Raw genomic sequence first — 26,401 nt, 5'->3', positions numbered from 1 at the left:
ATGTCCTTACTGGCTTACAGTGTGTGTGTGCATGTCCTTGCATGTGTGTGTGTGTGTGTGTGTGTGTGTATAAATTGTATATAAAATCAATATCCCTAATTTAATGACCTATTCTTTCAACATTTGTGTGCAATGCTTTTTTTTAATCACATGTATTTTGTCTTTTAGAATAATCTATTTCTTCTGTTGATTGATCTGTTTATTATGTCAGTTAACACTGACAAAAGAATATGTGGAAGAGAAAGTTCTTTCTCATCTAATTCTTTTAACCACAGTGACATGAATGCCTTTTTAATTTGAAGACTATTCTCCTGAACAGAGAATATAGAGCAAAGTGAAAATAAGAAATGCTGCCTTGTTATTGTTTATCTCTTACTGTTGTACGTGTATGCCCCTGGTATTAAGACTCCTTAATTTTTTTTCTTTAGTTTTGAATGTAATTTTAAAAGGCATTTACACTATTGGTGCCTTACATTTGTTACAATGGAAGTCATTCTGGAATGTATCAGTCCTGATTTGTTGTTGTTGTTGTTTTTTACTGTGTGATAGGCAAAAAGTCCATTGAGGCAAAAATCAAACAGGTTTCAGGTGTTGGTTAAGATGAGGTAGCAGGAATATACATAGCTATTTGAAATTCTCCATTTTAACTCTACATGTGCTCTGTATTAAGGAAGGATGTTCTGTATCTCTCTTCTGACTGGCCAGCTTATAGACCACACTGATGAAAATAACCTCTATATTACAATAGCAAATACTTTGTATTGTCATATCAAATGTGTTTTATTTTTTTCAGTGTTTTTATCCTTGTTCTTAAGGATTTCCAAGCAGTAAAAGACAGTGATGGTCCTTCATCCTTCTAGTAGATACTTCTGGATTGTCCTAGGTAGACTGTTCCATTGTCATGTGTCAGCTCTGGGCCAGTTACTTGTGTTAGTATCTTTGCTATTAATAGATTAAATCTGAAGGCTTGCATTTGGTCCCAAGATGTTGATTTCTGTTATTTTATTCAGTGAATCTGAGTAAGTCTTCCCTTGCAATTCTTACTTCTAATCACATCATTTCAATTTTTTGAAATTTTATTTTAATCTTAATGTCTCAAAGTAAGTACCTCAATTTTTTTACAATGTGAAGGTATAAAAATACATATAAATGAATATACACATACATGGATAAATAGATGTCATATCCTGTGATCCCTATTGTATCCAGATTCATTATTTTCATCTTTTTTAAAATCAAATGTTAATGTTATAGGCTAATAGAAATTTATTTTTTATTATTTAAAAAAACTTTAATGTTTATTTGTGCTTGAGAGAGACAGAGCATGAACAGGGGAGGGGCAGAGAGAGAGGGAGACACAGAATCTGAAGCAAGCTCCAGGCTCTGAGCTGTTGGCACAGAGCCCAACATGGGGCTTGAACTCACAAACAAACCATCAGATCATGATCTGAGCTGAAGTCCAACTCTTAACAGACTGAGCCCCCCAGGCACCCCTATGGGGTAATAGAATTTTAAGCATCAAAAATCCATCACATAAAATCTAACCCAACCCTATAATACTTTTATTGATGCAGAAATTGAGAATAAGAATTTATGTAGCTTATTTGATTAAGTTATACTGACTGGTCTAAACTTAGAATTCTAGCTTTCTGTTAAAAAGATATTCTTCTTAATTTGCCATATTGCTCATCCCACGTATCACCACAGGAAGTAAGTAACCATGAGCAGGGAAAATAAAAGAAAATAAAATTGGTTATTTTATCTTTCTGGTTAAGTAGAATAAAAGTACTGAGATGTGGCACTATCTAAAGAGAAACATTTTAACTGAATTTGGGAATTGCCTTTCAGGGATTTTCAATATTAATGCAAACTTTGTTCTTCATTAGGTAAAACTATAAATTGCAAAAGGGCTGTATATCTTAGAAAACAAAACACTTGCATCTCACAGATGCAAGCAGAACCATAGGGTAGCAATGTTGTGGTCGCAGAAGCACCAGGTGAGAGCATGCCTGTGTTTGCTGTGTTCTGTGTTTCTCTTTGCTTCTTTTCTTGTCTAGGGAAATTAACTAACAAGCAGAGAAGCAACAGATCTGAATGCATGGGGGAAACCCAGTTGTTCAAGCCTGTCAAAATGCATATTGAAAAATTTTCATCAACTCTCTTTGAAACGTACTCTCTAACCTAAACTCAGTGTCAGTGGGCTGCAACAGGTGTTCAAGAATGTCTGTGGGAGACATGGAAGTAATTCAAACAGAAGAGGGACCTTTTTTGGGGGGGGTGGTCAATAGAGGGGATGGTGGATACATTTCACTCAGAGGCAACATTTGTGTTGAGTTCGAACTGTAGATAGGATGGACATTTAGTGTTCACGTCCAGGTTTGGATTGGGCCCCAGGGACTGACTGGACCAGAGTCAATTGACTGAATTCAGATGCCACAATTAGGCTGAGAAAAATCCAAGAGGAATATTCCCCCTTTTTTTTCAGGTGACCTGAGACACTGTCTATGCTTGAATTTCCCTGTTAATCTCAGTATGTGTGTCTTTTTGTTTACAGCTGATAAGTGGAATAATCTGACAACACCAAAATTAAGAAGTTTCTCACATATCCACTGTATATTTTTCTAAAAACCCTGCCAATATTTCTTTTCATCAAATATATTTACCGCATATAATGGAGTGTTTTTCCATCTAAAAAACATAGTGACTCATTTTGCTAATTGGTATTAATTCATACATGTATGCTTTAGATGAATGTGAATTTTTCAATGTACATTTGGTTTGAAGTAGAATAAGGATTTTTTTTAGCCATTCAGATATTTACTTGCTAGGAGAGCAAGTAAAAACAGGAACATAGATAGTTGTAAGTAAATGGTGGAGAACAAGTATGATACCTGCCCTTAGAGAGATAAACATCTAATAATGTGTGAACAGATTTCAACTGATACCAGAAAGACTGTGAACAACGGTGGTTCTGTTTCATCATTTGAGGGAAAGAAGAAGAGGAGAATAATGTCCCTTTTCTCTCCTGTTTGGTTGCAAGACTGTCATCAACATGGGCTTTAATCCTGGATAATCAACTTTTCTAGCGACTGCATGCAAGGAAGGAGGGTTTGTTAGTGGTTTGAACAATTTCCAAATGAAAATCAACTTAGTTTTTTCTATTTCCTGACATATTGGCAAATCATTTTTATGAGCCCTTATGTGATTCATTGAGCCGTTTGGGGAGGGTCAGAGGGCAAGAGTGCCATTTACCAGAGCAGGTTTAAGCTGGGGAAGGGGAGGTCAGAGGGGAAGAGAGACCCTCATTACTCAGGGAGGGTTCTGGGGGCCAGCTCTGAGCCTGCCCAACTGTGTTAGGCTCACACCGGGTGTTTGTTAGCACAAAGCACCGAACTGCAGGTGTTCTGCGCTCTAACGGAGTCTTCAAAGATCAGCCTCAAATGTTTCTGTTACTATAAAGAGGATTAAAAGGATTTAAAACCATAGCAGGCCTGTCCAACTGCTAGCATATTTGCCAACATTTGCCAAGAGGGTGAAAAATAGGATAGCCTATATCAGCTACAAGTCCTGGTAGTTGGGGGAAACATACTTTTCAGGTTTCTTCCCCCCCCTCCTTTTTTTAATAGCCTGAACGTGGAACTGTAGCACTTTCAACTGGAACTCGTTAAGAATTCATGGGGCAGAAAATGTAAGGGGTTCTGGAAACAGCGACTTTGAAAGGCCAGAAGTGAGCTATAAATAAACTGCTGTTGATATTCATTTTTTTTCCTAGTGGTTAAATACACTTATTACACCGAATGCCCACATGGAGTAAAGCAGGTGATTTTTGACCTGAAAACCCAGTTTCCATTAGGGACACGTTGACGTTGATGGACTTACTCACCACCTAGAGGTATCATAACAGCCATTACACATTCTCGGAAAGCACTTTGGGTATCCCGTATGGCTTGTCCATATTGACAGCCATCACCTGCAAGTGAAAGTAGGAGGGTCAGGCATCTGGAATCCTTGTTAAGGCACCAACGTTACTGCTTATCGTTAATGGATTTTGCCATCAAATTCCAATTTCTTTGCTGTCAGCTTTGCCCTACCTTTAGCGGTTCTGGTTCCTCTACACAGCACACTGATTTTGCAGCAAACTTGAGTGAAGAGGCTGAGAACTGAGTTAGCTGTGTGACCTTGGGTAAGTCAGATAACCTTTCTGAGCTTAGCTTCCTCATTGATCAAGTTGGAATGATAATAAACTTCTCTATCCTCCTTATAAGACATGGCATTTTTTAAATAGGGGTGAGGCTGATACCAATGACTTCCTTGCATGTGTTTGTAGATAATATGTGAAGGTATGTGCGCGTACACACACACACACGCACACACACAGCCAGGTATCCCATACATATTATATAAGACTCCAATTTCCAGGGTGATGTGGTAACAGTTTGCTTGTATAACAGGTGGTTTGGGAGCACACTGTAGAAACCTGTTATTTGAATATGTCGTGTCATGTAATGCTTGTTATAGGAATTCCTAACCTGGATCTGTGGACACTGCTGACTCAAAGATAGGACTTGGAGGTCTGTACCCCAGAGAGTGAACGCAAACATTTAGTCTGCTATGCATGCATTTTCTGGAAAGAAGTTTCATTGCTTTTATCTGGTTCCCTAGGGAGTCTACAAATCTTGAAAGCATTTAAGAATTCTACAAGCTCTGGACTGTAAGGCAATGGGTGGCAGGATACAGGCTGTCTCTTCAAAGACTTAGATGGCTCTTCCTTTTTTCTTTCCTCCATTTCATCATCAGTTAAGGAGGTATAAAAATGCATATTTGAAATTTAAATCAGGTAATGTACTTTTATTTTTTTTATTTTTTATTTTTTTATATATATTTTTTAAATTTATTTCTAGGAGAGAGAGAGAGAGACAGCGTGAGCAGGGGAGGGTCAGAGAGAGAGGGAGACACAGACTCTGAAATAGGCTCCAGGCTCTGAGCTGGCAGTCAGCACAGAGCCGGACACGGGGCTCAAACCCACGAACTGCGAGATCATGACCTAAGTGAAAATCGGACGCTTAACCGACTAAGCCACTCAGGCGCCCCAGGTAATGTACTTTTAACACACGTTTTGGTAATGCTCAATAAGTATTAGCTCTTGTTTTAGCATTTTAATATCATATAGTATCTTGATAAGCAAGAGAGGCATGCAGGAGATATTGCTCTTGATTAACTTGGCTTTGAGTAGCCTGAAGGGATCAGATAACATTAATATGTATCAAGTAACAGTAAGATTATGTGGGAAAGATTTCAGAGAAGTGATAGAGGGAATTTTGCATGTGTTCAGATTGAAGAATGATCTATGTTAGCTGAGATAGGAGGACCAGATGAAGAGCAGTTGGAGACTCTATTGAGAGATCGAAGGGGGAATGAGTCAGGCTGCCAAGTGAGAAGCATCCGGAGGTAAGTTTAGCCAGACATGTAGAAGCAAGATTGTGGAGAGTCCAGAGTGGCACGTTCTGGAGTTCAGATTTGACCTGGAGGTAAAGGGAGCTTTAGATGACTTTGAGCAGGAAAATTACATGTTGAAAACAATATATTCAAAGCATGAATTTGGCATACATGGGCAGGATGGAGCCATGTGAGGAGGGACTGGAGTCAGGGAGGTAACTGGGAGCTATGGCAATAATCAAGGTGTGAGGTGATGAGGGCCTGCTCCAGGATGGGAATGTTTGTGGAAGGTGCTAGGGGTGGGGGCAGTGGGGCGTGTATCCACCTTAATTGCTTATTTGCTATGATTTCTGCTTCCAAAGGCAGTTTGCCTTGGCTATTAAGCCTTCCTGACCCTGAAATAGTCACTCCAGTCTTCCAGCAGGCGAAGGAAAGAGGAAAGGAAGGGGAGGAAGGAGAGAGAGAGGATGGGGATTGTTAGAGCAGGCAGTTAGGGACCTCTAGCGTGGAGTCTGGATTCTAATCAACGGAAGTAGTCTCAGGGAGAGAAGGAGGAAGAGGGTGAGGATGGTCATTTGGACTTACTCAATTTGGGAATAACTTCTTAGAAAAGAGCCAACATCACTGAGTAATGAGTGACGTTATTCTCCCATTTACACCAGAAAGAACCATAAGATGCAGAGAAAGAGAGGCGTTTGCTCTTCTGATTGAGCTTAAGGTTCACCTAAAGTGATGGCTTTCAAATCTTTTGACCAACACTCCATAATAAAAATTAAATTTACATGGCAGTCAAACACACACACACACACACGCACACACACACAAGCATTATTGAAGTAAAAGTTTTATAGAATATTCTTCTCTTACTACCTGTGATTCATTCTGATATTTTTTCTAATCTATGTATGTATTTACATATGTATATAGTTTTACAATGGATGATTGTGACTCACTAAATTGATTTTTTCATCAACTAATGGGTTACAACCTGCTCCTTATAAACCATAGTCTTCTAAGGAGCAGGGATTCAGCACCAGGATCAGGAGATTCATGTACTCACAGGCACAACTGGAATGCTTTGGTCTGCTTCTGTTTCCTACCCACTGGCCTCACCCAAGCCTTGATTCTCTGTGGAGTTTCAAAACCTGAGAAGAGACGGAGGCCCTGCTCCCTTTATTTTAGAACTCTGTTTTAGATCCTGATCTCAGATTCAGTGCCTATGCCCAAGCCCTCTGGCAGGGCCGTCCAATTCACTAGCTTCATAGTCCTCACTTGGGACATGAAGCCCACACACAAAGATCCGTCAACAGGGTTTGTTCCCTAATGAGACCTGAACCCAGACACAATGGCCACTATTGGTACAGACATTTTAATGTCTTGGGCTGGTTCCTTATATTATCCTTGGCTCTAGTGGCCCAATGCACACACAGTAATATTCTTTACCTGAAGTTAGCTGTAATTTCAAACTAGGTGGAATTCTTTCCTACCTTTGAAACCACAAAATAAAATCAAAGAAATAGGATCTTTTGCAGACTGTGGTTTTGCATTGACGAGAAGGGGTGAAAGGCAAGCACATGGCCTCAGGTTGGAAATAACTTTTAAAATTTTGATTTTGATCATAGGGCCAAATTATCTGGGCACACGGCGGTCATTAAATCCTCCTGTCTGTAAGCCCCTCATGTGTGTATATGTATACCTGAAGTTCAGCATTCTGGCTCAATAGTAAGTAGAACATCAAAGCAGAGAAGGAAAAGTGAACTCAGGCAATGAAAATCAATCTGATTAAGGGAATTGAGTCTGCCTATGAACTTAGCTAGTTATCAATATCCTGGAAAGAAAAATGTAGAGTATCAATTCTAGGAGCCATAAATCAAAATGGGGGTGCAATTATTTCCATTTACATGCTCCTGTTTTTAAGAAGACTAAAGTTGTGAGGAAAAACTCGAGTGGGAATGAACTCCAGCATTTTGCAGCGCATTCTTTTAGGAACAGTGGCCTACTTGTAACCTAACTTTGACCATTTCCCTGGAAATTTGAGTGTATATTGGCAACACTGTTGAGTGTTTTGGTGAGCCCCTGGCTTCCTTTATAGTCTAAGGCTTGGGTGGATGTGTCGTCTGCTCAATTTCCAAGTAAAGCCCCAAGTCAAGTGGTTCTAGAACTATGATACATTAATTCCCAGAAGGAAGTCAGTAGATGAGTTTTGAAATTACATGGAAAATGTTGTGTATAGGTATGGGAATGAATTTTTCTAGGAAGAAGGCCATAGCTTTCATCAGTCTGCCAAAAAGATCTGCAAAAAACTTAAGAATCACTACACCAGAATATCACTAGCATCTAGATGTGTCAAAGTAATATAATCATCAGGCTCTATCATTAGGGACCATTCAAATCATGGGTTGGAAAGTGAAAACACTATATAGCAAATGATTTCATTTAGGGTAGAAGGCTCGGGTATGGAGTTTGGATTCCTGTATAAGCCAGCTTCCTCTGGCTCATGACTATACACTGTATGACAACCAACTCATAATGTTAAGGACCAATTGTAAAAAGGGGGTTCTAAGGGGAAAGACAGTATAAACCCTTCTCTGCCGCTGGAAGATCAGTTCAAAGCTCAGGTTCAGCTGACAGCAGCCCATACCAATGAGATAATAGCAGAGTTTTAGTATTGGAAGAGATCTGTGGATACCTACATGATTATATTCAATATAGTAATCCTTCAAAACTGGAGCTCACTTCTCTACTTCTCTCCCCATCATTCTATTTAGACTGCTCTAGTTCCTGCAAAGTCTCTTATGATTTTATGTGAAAAACAATGTTCCTAGTTTCTACTCATTGCTTTCTAGGGGCGCCTGGGTGGCTCAGTTGTTAAGCGCCTCAGTTGGCTAAGCCTTATGATTTTGGCTCAGATCATGATCTCATGGTTCACAAGTTTGTGCACTTCACAGCACAAAGCCTGCTTGGGATTCTCTCTCCCTCTCCTTCTCGGCCCCTCCCCCACTTGTTCTCTCTCTCTCTCTCTCTCAAAATAAATAAATAAACATTAAAAAGTTTTAAAATATTCTTTCTAGAGATTCATAAAAGAAGTCTATGTCTACCATGTAAAACTAAAACTAAACACAAAGTCTTATTAATAGTATAATACCTTTAGAAAATAACCAAATTTATTTGGTAGCAATTTTCTATTTATCATGTTACCCAAACATTATGGTTTATAAAATATTTTTAGGCACATTATCTAATTTAATATTTAAACCCTGCAGGAATTATCACTCTCTTCTCCTCCTCCTCCTCTTCCTCCTCCTCCTCTTCTTCTTCTTCTTCTTCTTCTTCATCTTTTTAGGTGAAAAGTTGAACTCATTAAGATTAAGTTATTTATACACAAAACTTTATAACAGATAAATGGAAAATCCAGGACCAGACCTTGCATCTTTAATTCCAGGCCAAATGCTCCTTCCACTTCCGTACACTGTCATGATTATAGTTTCAGTCATTCAGACATTTAGTATATGAGTACTAGTCTCTCACTGAGTTGTTTTCTCCAGATCCAACACCCAGGCTCCTTGATTCAGCTCTTAAAATTGACATGTGCAAGGGTGCCTGGGTGACAGTCAGTTAAGCGTCCGACTTCAGCTCAGGTCATGATCTCACGGTTCGTGGGTTCAAGCCCCACGTCAGGCTCTGTGCTGACAGCTCAGAGCCTGGAACCTGTTTCAGATTCTGTGTCTCCCTCTCTCTCTGACCCTCCCTTGCTCACACTGTTTCTCTCTCTCTCTCTCTCTCTCTCAGAAATAAATAAAAAACATTAAAAAATTGACATGTGCAGCCCCTCTAATGTTGTGGCTCCTACTCCTAGAAACACTCTCCTCTTTGTCAATGTCCCATTAAAGTGCTGGATTCCTAGGGATGCCTGGGTGGCTCTGTTAGTTAAGCATCTGACTCTTGATTTCTGCTCAGGTCATGATCTCACTATCATCTGGGCTACCAGCCCAGAGCCTGCTTGGGATTCTGCTTCTCTCTCTTTCTCTGCACTTCCTCCACCCAAGTATTCTTTCTCTTTCTCAAAAAATAAAAAATAAAATAAAAAATAATTTAAAAATTAAAAATAATAAAATAAAATAAAATAATAAAATAAAATAAAAAAGTTCTGGGCTCCTAGACAATATTTCAGATATGAAGGGCAAGAAGGGCTAGCTATTTACCACTGTCTTTTTCCTTCCAAAGATGATGGAGACTAAGAAAGCTCTGTTGCTTACAGTATCAAATAGCACATGTTGTTCTTCTGAATCCCTGAAGTCTACAGTGATAGATTTCCCCCAAGATGGCCCCTGAGGATTCTTGCTCCTCCTTTCATTCCCTTGTGTAGTCCCCTGCTACGTTAAAAAGTTCTGATTTGTGTAACTAACAGAATATCATGGAGATGATGGAGTGTGCTTCCAAGGCTTAGTTGTAAAAGTCATTCCATTATTTATTTTTGGATGTCCTATCTTTTGAATAACTTATTCTGGAGGAAGCGAGGTGCCATGTCGTAAGGAAATTCAAACAACCCTATATCAGGGTCCATGTAGCATAGAACTGAGGCTTCCTGCCAACAGCGAGTGCAGTACGGCCAGTCATGTGAAAGAGCCAACATGGAAGTGAATTCTTCAGCCCTTGCCAAGCCTTCAGATGCCGACCCTAGCCAACTTCTTGACTGAATTCTTTTCAGAGACTCTGCACCACATCCATCCAGCTAAGTCAGTCTTGAATTCCTCAATTTTAAAGATATTTTGTTGCACAACAGATAACTAACACATCTATTCAGTAAATAAGTGAAGCCTAACTCTATCATGTGCTTTAGATTCACATACAAACAAAGATACTGAGCATCTAATATGATGTCATATATTTTGTGAAATGTTTCAAAATATTTTGTTTACTTTTTATGATAACTCTATTATGGATGCATAATAAGCCTTTTATTACATGGTAGATAACTAAGGCTCAGAGAGGTAAAGCAACTTCACCATGGTCTCATATCCAGAAAGCGAAGAAGTTAGTACTTGTATCACTGACTAGAATCCCATGTTCCACCTGCTAGGCTACAATTTCAAAGGACATATGAGACCACAAGGGCCATAGTGGAAGGCTATAGTGCTCAAGTAAGATAATGTATCTTTACATTCCCATACTGGTACAATCAACTATTTTACGCCTTCATTAAAAACATGACTTTGCCACATCATCTATTTTTTCGTGTTTCCTTTTCTTTTTCCAGAATTCTCTTTAAGACAAAATATCATTTAAAAAATATTGACTGGGAGTAAGATTTGTGGAATCAGTATGAAAGCTATTATTATGTGTGGTTTTTTTTTTTCTGGATATTTAGACTGAGATACATTCTTCATCTCTTCACCTGATCATAAAGTCTCATTTAACAGATCTTGCAGACATCGATATACTTGACTATAATATTACCTATAAACAAAATTCACATTAGAACATAAGCTATGTTTTATGTTCACCACTGTAGTCCAATGTGTACCTGCATAGATGTGGTGGATACTTAACGAGTAGATGTTGACTAGGACAACATGTGATGGATAGGCAGCTTTATAAAATGGACTTTTACCTTCAAACCAAGATAAAGACTGTCACTATAATTTATATATATATATATTTTCTATTATATAGAAAGAAATGCAAGAATCTGAAACAAATAATTCAGACATGAACACATTTCTTCATGGGGATTATTCACATTTTATACAATGCTACTAGTGAATGGTGTCCAAAGCCTGAACCCTATTATTTTTTGTCACATTAAAGAAAAAGGTAGAATTTTGAAAGGTAGAATGGTGAGACATCATTCCTTTTTTTTATTCCATGGCTACATGGCATTTTTATTTTTATACCTCATCCTGGATAAATTTACTTTTCTCATTTACTCTCTGTTAATATCTAGCTGTCCTGGGTAGCATTATCATCTTGATTAAGATAAATATTTTACATAGAAGTTCACACAGGCAATATTTAAACATGTTAAAGTCCACATGAAAGTTATACTTCTTTGCTGTGTGAACACTTGATAATTACAGAGTTATAAACATGAGCTTTGATTTTTTTCTATCAGGTTAAGGTAGAGAAATTAGAAGATTTTAGATTGCATGTTTAAGTGTTGTAATTATTCTCATTGCTTTTCCATTCTTTCCCGCTCTAATCTGTCATGTCAGATTCTATTTGGAATACAGATATTTTTCTGTTGAAAAGAAAGTAAAACAGATATTTTTAGCTTAATATTTTATTTCCAATGATTAATAATGGTATCACCATGTGTGATAATGATGATATTATTCTACTCTCTTTTGAGCAATTTCAGCTCATACAATTTCCTATAGAACTAGGATCTACAAAGAGGATCCCTTTCATCAAGAAATAAGTAAACAGGAATATTTGGCAAGACAACTCATGTTTTATGCTTAAGCAAATTAATAGAAAGACAACAAACCAGTTCTGTGCTGATGATTGCTTGATTTCTGGTCTTTCAGGAAAAAAAATACCTCCCAAATAGTTTTTCTATGTAGCTTAGACAGAAGGTCTGAAGAGGTCATGTTGCCCAGTTAGGTCACTTAGTTTCCTTTGATTTTGAGGAGGAAAACTTGACGTCAAACTCCCTGAGTTAAGACTTCAGCCTTTCCACTCACTACCTGCGTTATTTGGAGCAAGTTGCCTAACTTCTCTGTGCCTGTGTTCTTATCACTAAAATGAGGTTAATGAGGATGGGGTGCCTGGCTGATTCAGTTAGTAGAGCACATGACTCTTGATCTCAGGGTTGTAAATTCGAGACTCACATTGGGTGTAGAGATGACTTAAAAATAAATAAAATATTTAGGGGCATCTGGGTGCCTCCATTGGTTAAGTGTCCGACTCTTTATTTGGTCATGATCTCATGGTTTCTGAGATGGAGCTGATAGTGTGGAGCCTGTTTGGGATTCTCTCTGCCCCTTCTCCCAAGTCTGTCTGTCTCTCTCAAAATAAGTAAATAAACATTTAAAAATAAAAAAATAAAATAAATAAAATCTTTAAAATGAGGTTAATTATAGTAGTTACTCCATATGACCATGGTGAGGATTCAATAAGTGAACAGATGCAAAATGTTTAGACTAGCAACTGACATCAAAAAGCACTCTGTAAAATTTAGCTGCTGTTCATTTATTCAACCAATGTTATTGTCACTGTTTAATAATTCTGCATCTCAGGGATTTAAGAACAGGATCCCTTTCGGGGCACCTGGGTGGCTTAGTCGGTTAAGCGGCCGACTTTCACTTAGGTCATGATCTCGCGGATCGTGGGTTCGAGCTCCATGTCGGGCTCTGTGCTGACTGCCAGCTCAGAGCCTGGAGCCTGTTTCAGAGTCTGTCACTCCCTCTCTCTCTGACCCTCCCCTGCTCACGCTGCTCACGCTGTCTCTCTCTCTCTCTCCTAGAAATAAGTAAAACATTAAAAAAAAAAAAAAAGAACAGGATCCCTTTCATAGAAGGTATTCTCTTGCACTGAATATGGTCACATGAGGACTTCAAATTGCCATAAAATTTACCATAGCAAAAGACATCCTAATGGACTCCCATAGAATTTCTCAACAGGTAATGGAAAAACTCTTGAAAAAAAGTTAGTGTGTTCTCCTATGATGGAGAGTGCTGAGAAGCACACAGATGGACAGAGGCTTGGAGTTGGAAAAAAGAGCCTGCCACATGTTGGGGACTCAAAGGCTGGGGCAGATGGTTTGGATCATGTACTGTTGAGGTGGATGACAATATGTCAGACAAGATCAGTTTTATTTTAGACATCACTAGTCCAGGGAACCAACCAGAATAGCCACTTTTTAAAGAAAGTACAAGGATCTAAAATTTACAGCTTTCACCCTTTCCACAACTAGGGAACAAGGTACCATGAAGCCTCCTCACTTATATAGCAAATATCTTCTTGGAGGAGCAGCATAAGGGAGAGGACCTCTGAAATACTGAAATCGAATTATTGCATAGAGCACATTTATGTGAATGGATACAATTTCTTCTTCTCTGTTGACAAGGAGATGGAAGCTCCCAAGGAAGATTAGAATTAGAGAAAACTATAGAAATTAATTTTCTTTGCACACCTAAAAGTAATGCGAGTGAATTTTTTTAACCTCACTACAATTGTATGCCTCATAGAATATNTTTTAAAGAAAGTACAAGGATCTAAAATTTACAGCTTTCACCCTTTCCACAACTAGGGAACAAGGTACCATGAAGCCTCCTCACTTATATAGCAAATATCTTCTTGGAGGAGCAGCATAAGGGAGAGGACCTCTGAAATACTGAAATCGAATTATTGCATAGAGCACATTTATGTGAATGGATACAATTTCTTCTTCTCTGTTGACAAGGAGATGGAAGCTCCCAAGGAAGATTAGAATTAGAGAAAACTATAGAAAGTAATTTTCTTTGCACACCTAAAAGTAATGCGAGTGAATTTTTTTAACCTCACTACAATTGTATGCAAATGTGCCTCATAGAATATAAAGGTTCCTCATTGTCATTAACTGATTTGTAGCATTTATAAAATCTCAAGGTAAAGATTGATCAGATAGTATTTTATCTTTCAGTTGGGTTTTCTTTAAATATTTTTATCAAGATTCTGATACCTAGAAGGAGAAAAATCAGATGAGTGGTACTTACTAGTAGAATGCTGTCTTATTTAGGTTTACTTCAAATTGCTAAGATCATAAACAAAATTTTAGTAACCCTTTGTATATCCTACCCATTAGATATTTCTTTGTCTGGTTATGTCTTTCTTTCATAAATTCCCAAGTCCCGAAGGAGCTATTTAGTGGTTGCCATGATTGTGGCTATCAGGATTAAATTACTAATATTAATATAGCGTAATATTTTCATTCTTTAAATAACATTTAAACTACTACAGCTCTTTTCAGACAGTTAATATAGTATGTGCTGATGTTTACAACATGCTGTAAGTCAAACCACAACTAAAAGTTCACTGTATCCTTACCAAAAATCAATCAAAGGAAAGGTAATTGAGTTAGCCTCCTCGTGACTTAACATGGCATGTCCATATTAACAAATTTGCCCTAATAGTGTAGTCATGCATTATCCCCAGGACATGGGGTAATGATTTAATAAAATGAAACAGACAGAATAAGATCAATGACTAACATATGAATGGTTGTTTATGCCAATTGTTCAGTGTTAAGAAAAAGAGCCTGAACTTAGAGTTAGATAATCTGGATCTGAGTCCTTGCATTTCTGGTTATTTATTTGTGTGACTTGGGTAAGTCACTTGTTCTCTCTGAACTTCAGTTTATTCATTTGGACAAGGGAAGTCATACCTTACAAGACAGATGGGATCATGTGAACGAGGATTGGAGATCAGGGGCTCTGCAGCACTTCAGAACCCTTCATGAAACATCCACATGATCATGCTCATCACACCCTTCTATGTGTGATGAGGAAGTGGTTCTATTGTCCAACGTGAGGACAAAAGGTCTCTTCATTTCTAGAGAACATCAATCAGCACTTCTTAATTGGACTTTAAAAATTATATTATTCCATACCAATTTTCCCTATAAAGCCACATTTTGTTAGCAGGACTCACATGCACTATTTGAAAAATTGCGTGATCATATAGTGACATTGTCAAATACCCAACCCTTTTCTTCATCAATCATTGAGAAAGGGTCTGTTTATCAGAATATAGGAGAATGAGAAGAAATTTTAAAATGATGAAAAACTCAGAGGAAACTGTTGTTTATCTCTTTGGGTTGGAAAATATGAGGCCATCTGGATTTCACAAGACTTATTTTATTTTTACCAGACCTGGTTTCTCAGACATCTTACAGGCAATATCCTCTTCTCTGGTGTCTGATACACATTCTCAAGCCCATCTTCCACAATATTTTAATCACCTAATTTTCTTTCTTAAATTCCCAAAAAGGTTTCCAGTTCCCTCTGAATGAATCAAGTTAAAAATCTTCTGATTATTCACAATAAATATTGCCCTCTTACCTCCCAAGTTATTCTGATTTCCTTTTAAAGATGGATTTATCACCATTGGGAGAGTCACTTAAACATTCTTTGATACCTATCATACCTCGTTCCACCTCTCAGACAATCTAAATGCTATTTTCACTCCCTGGAATGACTGCTCTCTTCTATCAGCTAAATTCTGTTCAAGGCTTATTATCTCCAAAACTCTTGTCAGATTACCCTCTTCATTCACTCAGTCTCTTCACCCCTATATATATGGATGCATCTGGTTTATATATGTTTATTCCTGTATTACTTGTAGTATTCTGTGGATTTTCCCATTTAAATTACATACAAGACACTGGGAAACATGGAACAAAGTAGAAGAGGCTCCTGCTTTCTGAAGTTCACAAAAGTTTCCATGAGGGAAAATGTCTTGCCCAGCCCACCCACATTCTCCACACTTTTGCTGGAGGGGGCAAACATGGATGAAGGGGAGCAAGGGGAGAGAGGAAGGGCTCCTTCCACACAGGGAGCTCATCCACAGAAGTCTTTCTGGACAAGGGGAAAATGTTTAGATTTAAGTCAAATTTGAAGTTTTGATTATCACAAGGAACCATCTCTGGATACGTAATAACTGAATTGAGCAATAAAACAGTAACTAATTACTAATTACTGAATTGAGTTGTGTTTTTACCTTTTCTATATTTCCTTAGGGTGACTAGGAAATCATAAGGCTGCTCATGTTTTTATACTGAGCCTGGAGAAAGCATATCCCCTTCTGAGACAGTTTAAAGATACTGTGAGAGAAAGAAAGGGTCTTTTGTGGTCAAGTCCTCGTAAGTCCTGCTTGTATAATGTGACATGATTTTTCCACTTTGGTAAGGTTTACCTTTATAGTGTAAAGTAAAAAAAAAGTGCACTGCAACTTTCCGTTCTCTTCTACCTTATTCTTCTTTTGTCTGGAAGTATCTATGTAAGAGATATCTGACTTAAGGTTTGAAGCTGCAAATTGAACCATTTTCAGCCATACACTCAATTCATACTCAAAGTTGGAATGAACTTCTGATTAAATGAACCCTGAGCTGATCTGAGCATCATTTACAAAGAAGTAATGCCAACATTTTTTGTTTATTTGTTTTAAAACCCAGTGAGAACCTCTGAACAGAAACCAACCCTATATTTTGAAAACCACTGAACCAGAGTAAAACTAGAGCATCAAAATAGTTTCTGAAATAAACTTGAACCAAATTGATATTTTATTAGGTCCAAGTCCCTGGTTAAGATAAAGTGTGTGGTCATGTAACAGAACAAAGTTAAGGAGCCCACCCAGAGATTAACAATGTGGACTTTCACTCATTAGTACCATATTTGAAAACTGAAACAACTGAAATGGTTTTCCGGAAACCACAACAATATACATGAACAGAGTAGAGGATCATTTCTCTAGGAAGGAAGGTTTGAATCTAAAAAGGCTCCATGATTTACCCAGCACCATTTAGAATGTCAAAGAGGTGGGATGTTTCAAACACTGTTTTCCTTTGGGTTTTGCTTAAGAAGGAACAGGCAGGCTCAAAGCTATAATCTAATTCATATAAAACTCATTAACTTTGGGAATACTTCAAGTTATTGACATTGATGGTTGCCAGTGGTAGAGGCTGTCAAAAAGAGAATTTTCATTCTCTTTACCAAATAAGTAAAACTGTTAAGAAGAGCTCTAGTGATCTTAAACTTTGCTAAATCAATTATGTTTCTTTTCCCTCTTCAGAAAACTCAAAAGATGAGTAGAAATTTTTCTCCCAGATTAGTTGATTGGTATTACCTCGACTGGAAATTTAAATGTTTCCACAATGGACTGACCCACACATGTCAGAATGTGTAACTTTATTCTTGCTACCTGTGCCTCAGTTAACTGGAATATGACCAAGTTTAACCAGAGGGAGATCTAGGTGTGGAATTGGCTTAGCCATGTGATCCCAGCCCTGACACATCTCTGGAATGCCTCTGTTTTATAAACTATGAGATCATGACCTGAGCTGAAATCAAGAGTTGGGCACTTAATTAACTGAGCCACTTAGGTGCCCTGCAAGTGACTATTTTTCTGTACTTCTTAGAAGTTATCATTTTGGGTCCTTTACATACTAAAGACGTATTCAATTCTTTCCTTCTCATATTACATCAAAGGGAAGATTGTCTTAAAAAGTCACCCATTCATGAAAAATAGTGGCCTAGTTTGCTCTAAGTAATAAAGTGTGTGTGTTGTTCCCTCCAGAACCAAATTGTAACTGTTTAAATGTAACGGTTAATTGTTTTAAGTGGACAAGAAGTAAGCATCTATGTGTCATTTTATCTTGAAAAACTGGTAATTGTTGAACTATTTTGCACAAGTTAACTCAACAGCCTTTAGTGTGGCTATGAATTCCTGTAGAAAAGCTGCTACTCTTTGATGATAGAAAATGAACATTATCTAATCCTGAGTGTTTGTTTTCGTGTGATTATTAACAAATTCACTGAACATTTTTATTATTTTATTATACCAACAGATCACAAGGCTAGGTAATAGTACTACAAAATTTATTATTTTTTTTCTTCCAGTCCTCAAATGGGATACATTCCTAATCCTATAATATGTTTCAGTAGTAATGCATTCCACGTTAATCTCCTGGGCCGTCATCCTGGGACCTGTAATCAACTCACATGCAGGGCAACTTTACATGTGGCTCAAGTATGCACCCATCTGAGTGCCATGACTTCCAGAGGTTCCCAAATAGAGTCAACAGCACAAAAATGCCTCTCCTTCTTTTCCATTTCCCACACTGCCTGTCTACAACTAATAATTATCCTCCTGATGGGTAGTGTATTTTCTGTTGCTTGTGAAGGGAGGTCCACTTTCCATCCATTTGGAGTGTTGAGCGCATTGTGTGCTCATCCAGTCTCTTCTACTTGCCTTTGCAACTCCACCACGGACTCAGGGATCAATTTGTCACTAAGTAGAAAGAAGACAAAAGAGACCTGGATCAAGAAAATGCAACAGCCACTTTTTCTGCCTTAAAGCCTCTTTTTCCACCGGAGTCATCCTTTGGACATAGTTCCTATCCTAACAAGAAGCATACAAAGGCTAAAGCAAATTACAGGCTATGGAGAACATTGGCTCAAAGAAAGGGATTTCTTGAAGCTGTGTTTTACTCATATGGCATAGACTCCCTGCCTGGGTTCCAATTCTCTGTTGCCTAATTTCTAATATCATAATGCCCAAACTCACAGAATGGCATAGTTACTGCTTACTCTTAATCTTCAAAGTTGACCTTGTCCTTCACCATGTGCTAACATACATAAAATTTCAATCTAGTATCTACCACCCCTTGTAACTCCTGTGGTTATTACCTACACCAGTTTCGCTTATTTCTGACACCTAACAACTGCTCCCATGTTATTTAAGGAGATACATTCACATTGGAGGGTTTACATAGATCCAGACATCTATATCCATCTTGCCTATTAGTTTCTGACAGCTGTTATTGATTCTGTACCCCCTTACATCCACCCCCCTTAGTCTTACCCTTTATCTCTAGACTCCAAGCTCCTTATCCTAGGCCAATAATAAGTTTTTGGAGTAGACAGTTCAAGGAAGAAAACACTCAGTTATAAAGACACATGTCTCTCTCTCTTTCTCAAAAATTAATAAAATATTTAAAAAATTAAAACTTTGCAAAGGGTTAGTTTGAGTTGCAGTAATAAATTATTTAGAAGTGGTTAACCAAGTCTGAATCTACATGAGTCAGTGGTTGAGGGCAAAGGACTTCTGGGGAGTCATAAGCATTGTAGGAAAAACTACTTTCTAACCCCTACTACAGTCATGGCAATAAGAAATAATTTGCAACTATTTTTTTAAAATCTGTAAATCAGTTAATTCAGTGTAATGGTATTCATTTCAGCTGCATCTGGATTAATTCCAGAAATTAATTTCTGAGGTGTTAATTGGTATTTTTAATTTGGTTGTCAACTTGAGGTATTTAATAGTTAAAGCACCAGGGTTTTTTCCCCCTAATTGTTTAGTTTTTAATAGTGTATCATATTTTAATTAGTCTTCTCAATGCCAACCCACCATTTATAAACCTTGCTTCCTTGGATAGTCCCAATCTGAAGGCTAATCGACTTTTGTTTCTTCTTGTCACCATTTAGGTTTTACTGATTCATAAGCACTGAGTCATGTTAGGAACTCTACTTTTGTCAAAAGTATACCATGCTTCAGCAGTACTGCATTCTCTCTCTCTCTCTCTCTCTCTCTCTCTCTCTCTTACTCACTAGTTTTACATACAGACACACAGAAATTGTGAAATCAATGACTAACTTCCAATAACCCTATGGCCAACAAAGCCTGTTATGACCTCATGTAGTCCCCCCCAACTCACACAAGACAAATTGTTAATTTTGTGCTGTACAATATGGGTTAACATCTTGAGAAGATCATTATAATAAAAACTATAAATTACATTGGTATAATTATTTTCAGTGTATAGAACATTTCACATCATCTTATCCATTTTTACTGTAACACAGCAATATACACAGTGCAAATATTATTCTTCACACACGTGCATGTGTGCTTATGCATGTGTGTGTGCACACATACACACACACACAGAATGTTTTGCCCAAGTTTATGCAATTATATAATGGCAGTGCAGGGACTCAAATCAAGTTCTCCTAACTTCCATTCCAGTCATATATCTCTCCAGTTTTCAGCAGCATTATTATTGCAGGTATAATCCAATAGATATACAATAAACTATGCTCCATAAAAAATATGTATAAAATTTTATAAAACTAATTTATTCTGAGACATATTTGCTGAATTTAATATCCTGCTTTCTTTTTAAATGTGAATAATTTCTCCCTAATGTATTTTTTTGCAACAAAAAAATCAATTTTTTACACAAGAATTTTTTTATACAAGAATTTTAGGAGTAGGGGTAATTCACTTATTTTCTGCTTGAATTTCACATCCATTTGATACCAAAAATGAGTTGCAGGCTAATATAATCACAGGAATATTTTAGGAGACAGAAAAAAAGTGTATTCTTGATTTTCTACTTGACCTTACCTACCATACTTAACCTTTCTATTGGACTTCCTCCATCTGTAAAAAATTCTGCATAATTATACCATCTTATTATCTCATCAGTATGCAGGAATTCTAAGTTCTTCTGGAAATAAGAGAATACCACAAACACTAGGACTTACTATACCCTAAATCAGGGTGGTAAGATTCTGTCATGATTGTCTAACAGTGGCAAAAGCTGACATTACTTGAGATAATTCAAGATGGCAGCACATGAGGATGCTTAACTCACCACTTTCCATGGATATAACACATCTACACCTACTTATGAAATAATTCCCTCTACAAAGACCTGAAAACTAGCCAAACAGCTCTTCGCCAACAAAGGATAAAAGAGCCACACCAAGAATGGGAGAGGAGGCAGAGATGTGGTCTTTCCATAAACCCTACCCTCAGCATGGTGACCCACATTGGGAGGAATCTTATAAATACTGTTTCTCCTTGAGAGAAGAGGTGCCACAGCTGGCACCTCAACCCCTCGGATCTGCACTACAGAGATGGATCTCCAAAACATCTGGCTTTGAAAACAATGAGGCTTATATCCAGGAGAACCATAGGGCTGTAGGGAATGGACATTCCATTCTTAAAGGGTTTACATACAGATTCATCCCAGGACCCAGCTCACAAACAGCAGTCTGAAATGTGCCTGGAACATATGTGAAATTCATTGCTAATCTTACAGCACCTGTTGGAGGGACAGGAGCCTGTTAGCACTCTCTGAGGACTGGGGTGCCAGTGAGCATCATTTTTTTTCATTCTTACTTTACCTTGCTCGGAGTGGAAGTGGTGGCATAATTTATACACCCTACCTCTGACTTGCTAGTGTCAGTGGATGCACCCTGCCTCTGGGCTGCTCCTGTACCCACGGAAGCCAGCAGGTGCATATGATGCAGCTCACCTCTGTTGGAATATTGCTTATAAAAAAGATAAGAAATAACAAGTGTTGTCAAGGATTTAGAGAAAAGGGAACCCTTATGTCCTAGTGGCATAAACTGGGGCAGTAACTGAAAAATAGTATGAAGATTCCTCAAAAAATTAAAAATGGAACTACCATATCATCCAGTAATTCTACTTCTGCATATTTATTCTGTGAAAATGAAAGCACTACTTCAAAAAGACACATGCATCCCTATGTTCATTGCAGAATTATTTTCAACAGCTAAGATATAGAAGCAACCTCAGTATCTACTGGTGAATGAATAAAGAAGATGTGTTATATATACAATGAGATATTATTCAACCATAAGAAAGAAGGAAATCTTGCCCTTTGCCATTACATGAAGGGACCTTTGAGGGCATTATGCTAATTGGGTAAGTCCTAGACACAGAAAGACAAATACCCTATGATTTTACTTACATGTGAATGATAAAAAACAAAGCCAACCAACAAACAAAACAGGACTTAAAGATACAGATATTCATATTGGTGACTGCCAGAAGGGAGGATGATTGAGGGGTGCAAAATGGGTGATGGGGATCAAGAGGTATAAACTCCCAGTTATAAAGTAAGTAAGGCCTGGAGAAATAATGGCCAGCATGGTGACTATAGTCAGTAATATTGTAGTACAAATTTGAAAGATGCTAAGAAAATAAATCTTAAAAAGTCCCATCACAAGAAAAATAATTATAACTTTGTATGGCAACAGATAGTAACTAGACTTAATTTTAATCGTTTTGTCATTGTCTACAATGGTGAGTTGTACACTTGAAACCATTAGAATATTGTAGGTCAATTATATGTAAAAAAGCAGACATTATTGCAGTTACCATCACCACCAAGACAAAGTTCACTCATAGATGGTGTCACTCTTTCAAAAAGTCGAGAGTTAGCCTCAGAATCTTCTTTTTGAACATAGCTCTCCAAGAAGCTGCTACAAAATTGGTGCTCTGGATCTTTACTGTCTAAAGAGCAGAAGTATTTTCCAAGTGCTTATTAGACATGTAGAATTTTAGACCCTGTCCCAGATCTACTGATTCAAAATTTTTATTAAGCAAGATTCCTAGTAGTTCAAAAGTGCTTTAAGTTTTGAGAAGCATTCCATACATGAAATATATATTCCATTCTTAAACACTTCCATTGCAGGGCCCCCTGAGAAATGTGTCAACAGGGATGAGTGAATGTTATCTTCTGATTAGGGACTATTTATGGGACACAAGCTGGAGATAATCCACGAGACCTCCATGACCTCTCCATTAAATTTTGACAGAAAAGAAAATAGCAAAAGAGGCCCTCGCTCCTAGTCCCTCCTGGAAGTCCACAACCTCTCTAGTCTCTGTTGCCTGTATGGGGTAACTGACAGCTCTCACTCTCTTTGCTGCATAAGAAAGTATTTAAACTTGACACAGTTTTGGCTGCTTCTGTTATGTACAGAAACACTAATGGTTAAATCACAAACATCTTTTAAAAAAATTTAATTCTGTTGCAAGATGAGTTATGGTCTAAACTTAGCTCCAAATGGAATTAAAATGGGGGTGTTTCTTTTCAAACCGTCAGTTTGTTTATGCAGTGGCTTCAGCTCTGAGTAGTATCACCTTCAAAGAGAAAGCAGTTCTAGCTCAAAGCTGCCAGTTCCCATGAAGCAAGCGCAGGGGCCAGGACGCTCCAGGTCCGGATTTGTTTGTGTGATGTAAACTTATATTTATACAGTAACACGTACATAATACATACCCGACATCTCCTATTAACTTAAAAAGTCAATTGGGTTACCACCCTTCACAAGAGCCATTCCCTCTTCTAACCAAATTCTTTCTAAAATTGCTTATTGGGCCTCATGGTACCTTTTTAGTTATTCTGGAAGTTTTCTGATTAGAGTATGAGGGTTTTTCAGATCCTAGATATTTCCAGGTTCTTGTCACCATCAATCTGGAATGACTACACTTATAACAATAGATCTCTATCTAGGGGCACCTGAGAGGGTCTGTTGGTTAAGCGTCGGATTCTTAATTTCAGCTCAGGTCATGATCTCACAGTTTGTGAGATCCTTGTGTCGGGCTCCATGCTGACAGTGTGGAGCCTGCTTGGGATTCTCTCTCTCCCTTTCTCTGCCCCTCCCCTCCACTCACANACACTCTAAATAAATAAATAAATAAATAAATAAATAAATAAATAAATAAATAAATAAAAATACAATGGATCTCTGTCTAAATAATTAGGCAGCAAACAAAATTTGTTGAGTCTAATTTCATTTGAAGTAGCAGAAGTACAAGTGTTAGGGGAAGAAATATTTATTTTCTGCTCTGAAAGAAATAACCCCCTTTGCATTTGAAATCATTCTTTTTGGCATCACCTTCTCTCCTGCCATATATCTGTTGCATTATATCTTCATAAATCATAGTATAGGCTTTCCAGGATTATCTAATAGTCATGGTGGCAACACAAGGAATTTTAAAAGAAGCTTCTTTGGGGAGATGGAATTTGAGGAGAATTTATTACAAGAAATATTTACATCAGAGAATTCAGTAGCTGGAGGGCATCAGGGGAGGAGTAAGTTATGGGAATTTGGAAAAAGGTAGAGCTGGCCAATGGGTTTTTTTCTTGCCAAGGTTCTCAACATGGGACCTTACTCCCAGTATACATACTATGCAAACATGTATGTATATACATATATAAACACATACATGTTTGCATATATATATACGTATACATTATTCCTTTTAAAAGATTAAAAATGAGAGCATACTGTACACACTATTCTTGTAAGCACCTTGTTTGCTTTTTAACTTCACAATAAAATGAAAAAGACAGTTTCCATTAGAATTAAAAGAAGCTTCTTATTCAGAATTGCAATGTGGGGACCGAGTGTTAATATCACCTTCCATCACAACCTGATTGGACCTGGTGTGCTTTGAGCTCAGAGAGAACAGTAGAAGCCCAGTGTGAGACCAAGGAATCTTTAGGATTCTTCCCCACATATATGCTTTAGGATCATCAACTGTTTCTGATGCAGCAGAATCGTTACAGGTGTTCCCCAGATTCTTTCTCTTCACACCTGTAGCTCGGGCAAAGGTACAAAGTCAAAATAGCCCCTTAGCTGCCCATAATGTAAATTTAAGAACATTTGAGTAGTAATACTAATGGCCAAATCCCTTCCTTGAACAATTCCTTCCCATCCCCCTACCCCCCACTCCAGAATGTCATGATGTGGATAAGAAGCATGTGTTAACTGACCCAAAAACTTTTTTTTTCAGCTCCGTTTGATTTGGAGAATGAGAGCTTTGTAACCCCTGTTTCATTAAAAAGTGTTACATTTGAAAAGCAAATTGATTAAGGTTTAACTTGCTCAACTAACAATCAAGAGAGGAAAATATGGTTAGTTGCTTAATTTTGTTGTGCTGACAAGGAGTTTGCAGATTTTTTTTCAAAGCCTTTTCGAATTACCAAACAATGACAGTCAATAATGTGTTCTCTCTTTTAGCATTGAAGAGTAAAGAACAAAAGCCCATTATGCTGATAATTTATCTCAGGTATTTTTGCCCAGGAACAAAATTCCTGAAAAAGTTACAAAGCCAATCTTCATTTTGGGGTTTGGATTATTTATTTCGATCCTTGATATTTTTAGCCATGTATATAGGGGTCGGAGAAGGGCAGATGGGAATAATTTTTAAATATAGCTCCATTTAGAGTAACATGCTAGTCTATAAGCTTTGCAATAGTGGAAGTCTCATCTTTGGTGTTCGTTCCCTAACCTTCAGTATCTGTCATAATACTGTATTCTCAACAAAGATCTAGTGAATGAATCAATGAACAATGACTCAATTAATAAATGACTGGGTCCAAGCTGATGGTTTACAACAGGAATCAGCAAACATTTTCTGTAAGGGGCCAAATAATACATATTTTTGGCTTTAGGGACCAGATGATCTCTGTCACAACTACTTAACTCTGCCATTGTAGCAAAAACATCCATGGACAATATATAAATGAATACACATGGAGTGTTCCAATAAAACTTTGCTTATAAAGGAGCCATTGGACTGTATTTGGACCATGGACCATTATTTCCCAACCCCTGGTTTCTAGCCTACAATGTCCTCAGCCTTTGGTGTCAGTTGTCCTATCCTTTACTTTGTTTTCTTTCCCTTGACCTTCACACATTATATGTATTCATTCGTAAATATCTTAATATTTATTGAGTAAAGCAGAGTCCTAGGGTTGTGGACAATATCTAAACATATAAAATATGTTTTTTAACCTCAAGGAACTTTCAGTAGAAAAGCCGCTCTCCCAAACTCATTAATCAGATAAGTCAGTCTTACTCCAGAGTCAGTGTAAGAAAAAGTCAGGGTTACACCTCCTGGTAAATCTCAATTGATAAGAAACTACTATATATGAGGATATATTTATCTCCTAAAATATCTTAACATGGTTTCTTTTTTTAAGTGGACTTTCTTTTGAAGTATAAAATCCATATAGAGTAGGTTGCAGTCATAAGTATAGTGTGAAATAATTTTCACTCTGGAGGCTGCACCTAAATCAGGAAATATCATCTATTAGAATCCCCAAAGCCCTTCATACTCTTCTCCTGACATTGCACTAAAACCACCCGCCCTCTGCCAAATTAACCATTATTGTGACCTTAACTTCATTGTCTACTTATGACATTCATCTTTTAAGATGTTACCAGAGAATCCCAGTGTTATAAAATATATTTGGGGGAATATAACCCCATCCCTCTTGTAGTGTATGCACTTTAGTTGAGAATGACTCCATGCTCATGGAACCCAGATAGATTCTGCAATATATGCCAAAGCAATCTATATATGCTCATTTCAGAACAATCAAGGAAGGGGCTTCTCTCAGCTTGGACTGAGAATAATGAGGATGTGATTCTGAAGCTCCCAG

At 37.6% G+C, this 26,401-nt stretch overlaps 1 pseudogene; it reads right to left on the bottom strand.

Moving 5' to 3' along the window:
* LOC144227976 (small ribosomal subunit protein eS4-like) overlaps positions 1 to 26,401 on the bottom strand; it is an 80,816-nt pseudogene that overhangs the window by 36,896 nt on the left and 17,519 nt on the right.

The sequence above is a fragment of the Crocuta crocuta genome, unplaced genomic scaffold (genome assembly GCF_008692635.1).
Source record: "Crocuta crocuta isolate KB4526 unplaced genomic scaffold, BGI_CrCroc_1.0 scaffold556, whole genome shotgun sequence".
In the NCBI taxonomy this organism is placed as follows: domain Eukaryota; kingdom Metazoa; phylum Chordata; class Mammalia; order Carnivora; family Hyaenidae; genus Crocuta; species Crocuta crocuta.
Note: the sequence above shows the minus strand (reverse complement) of the source record. Positions and strands in the feature narration are given on the sequence as shown.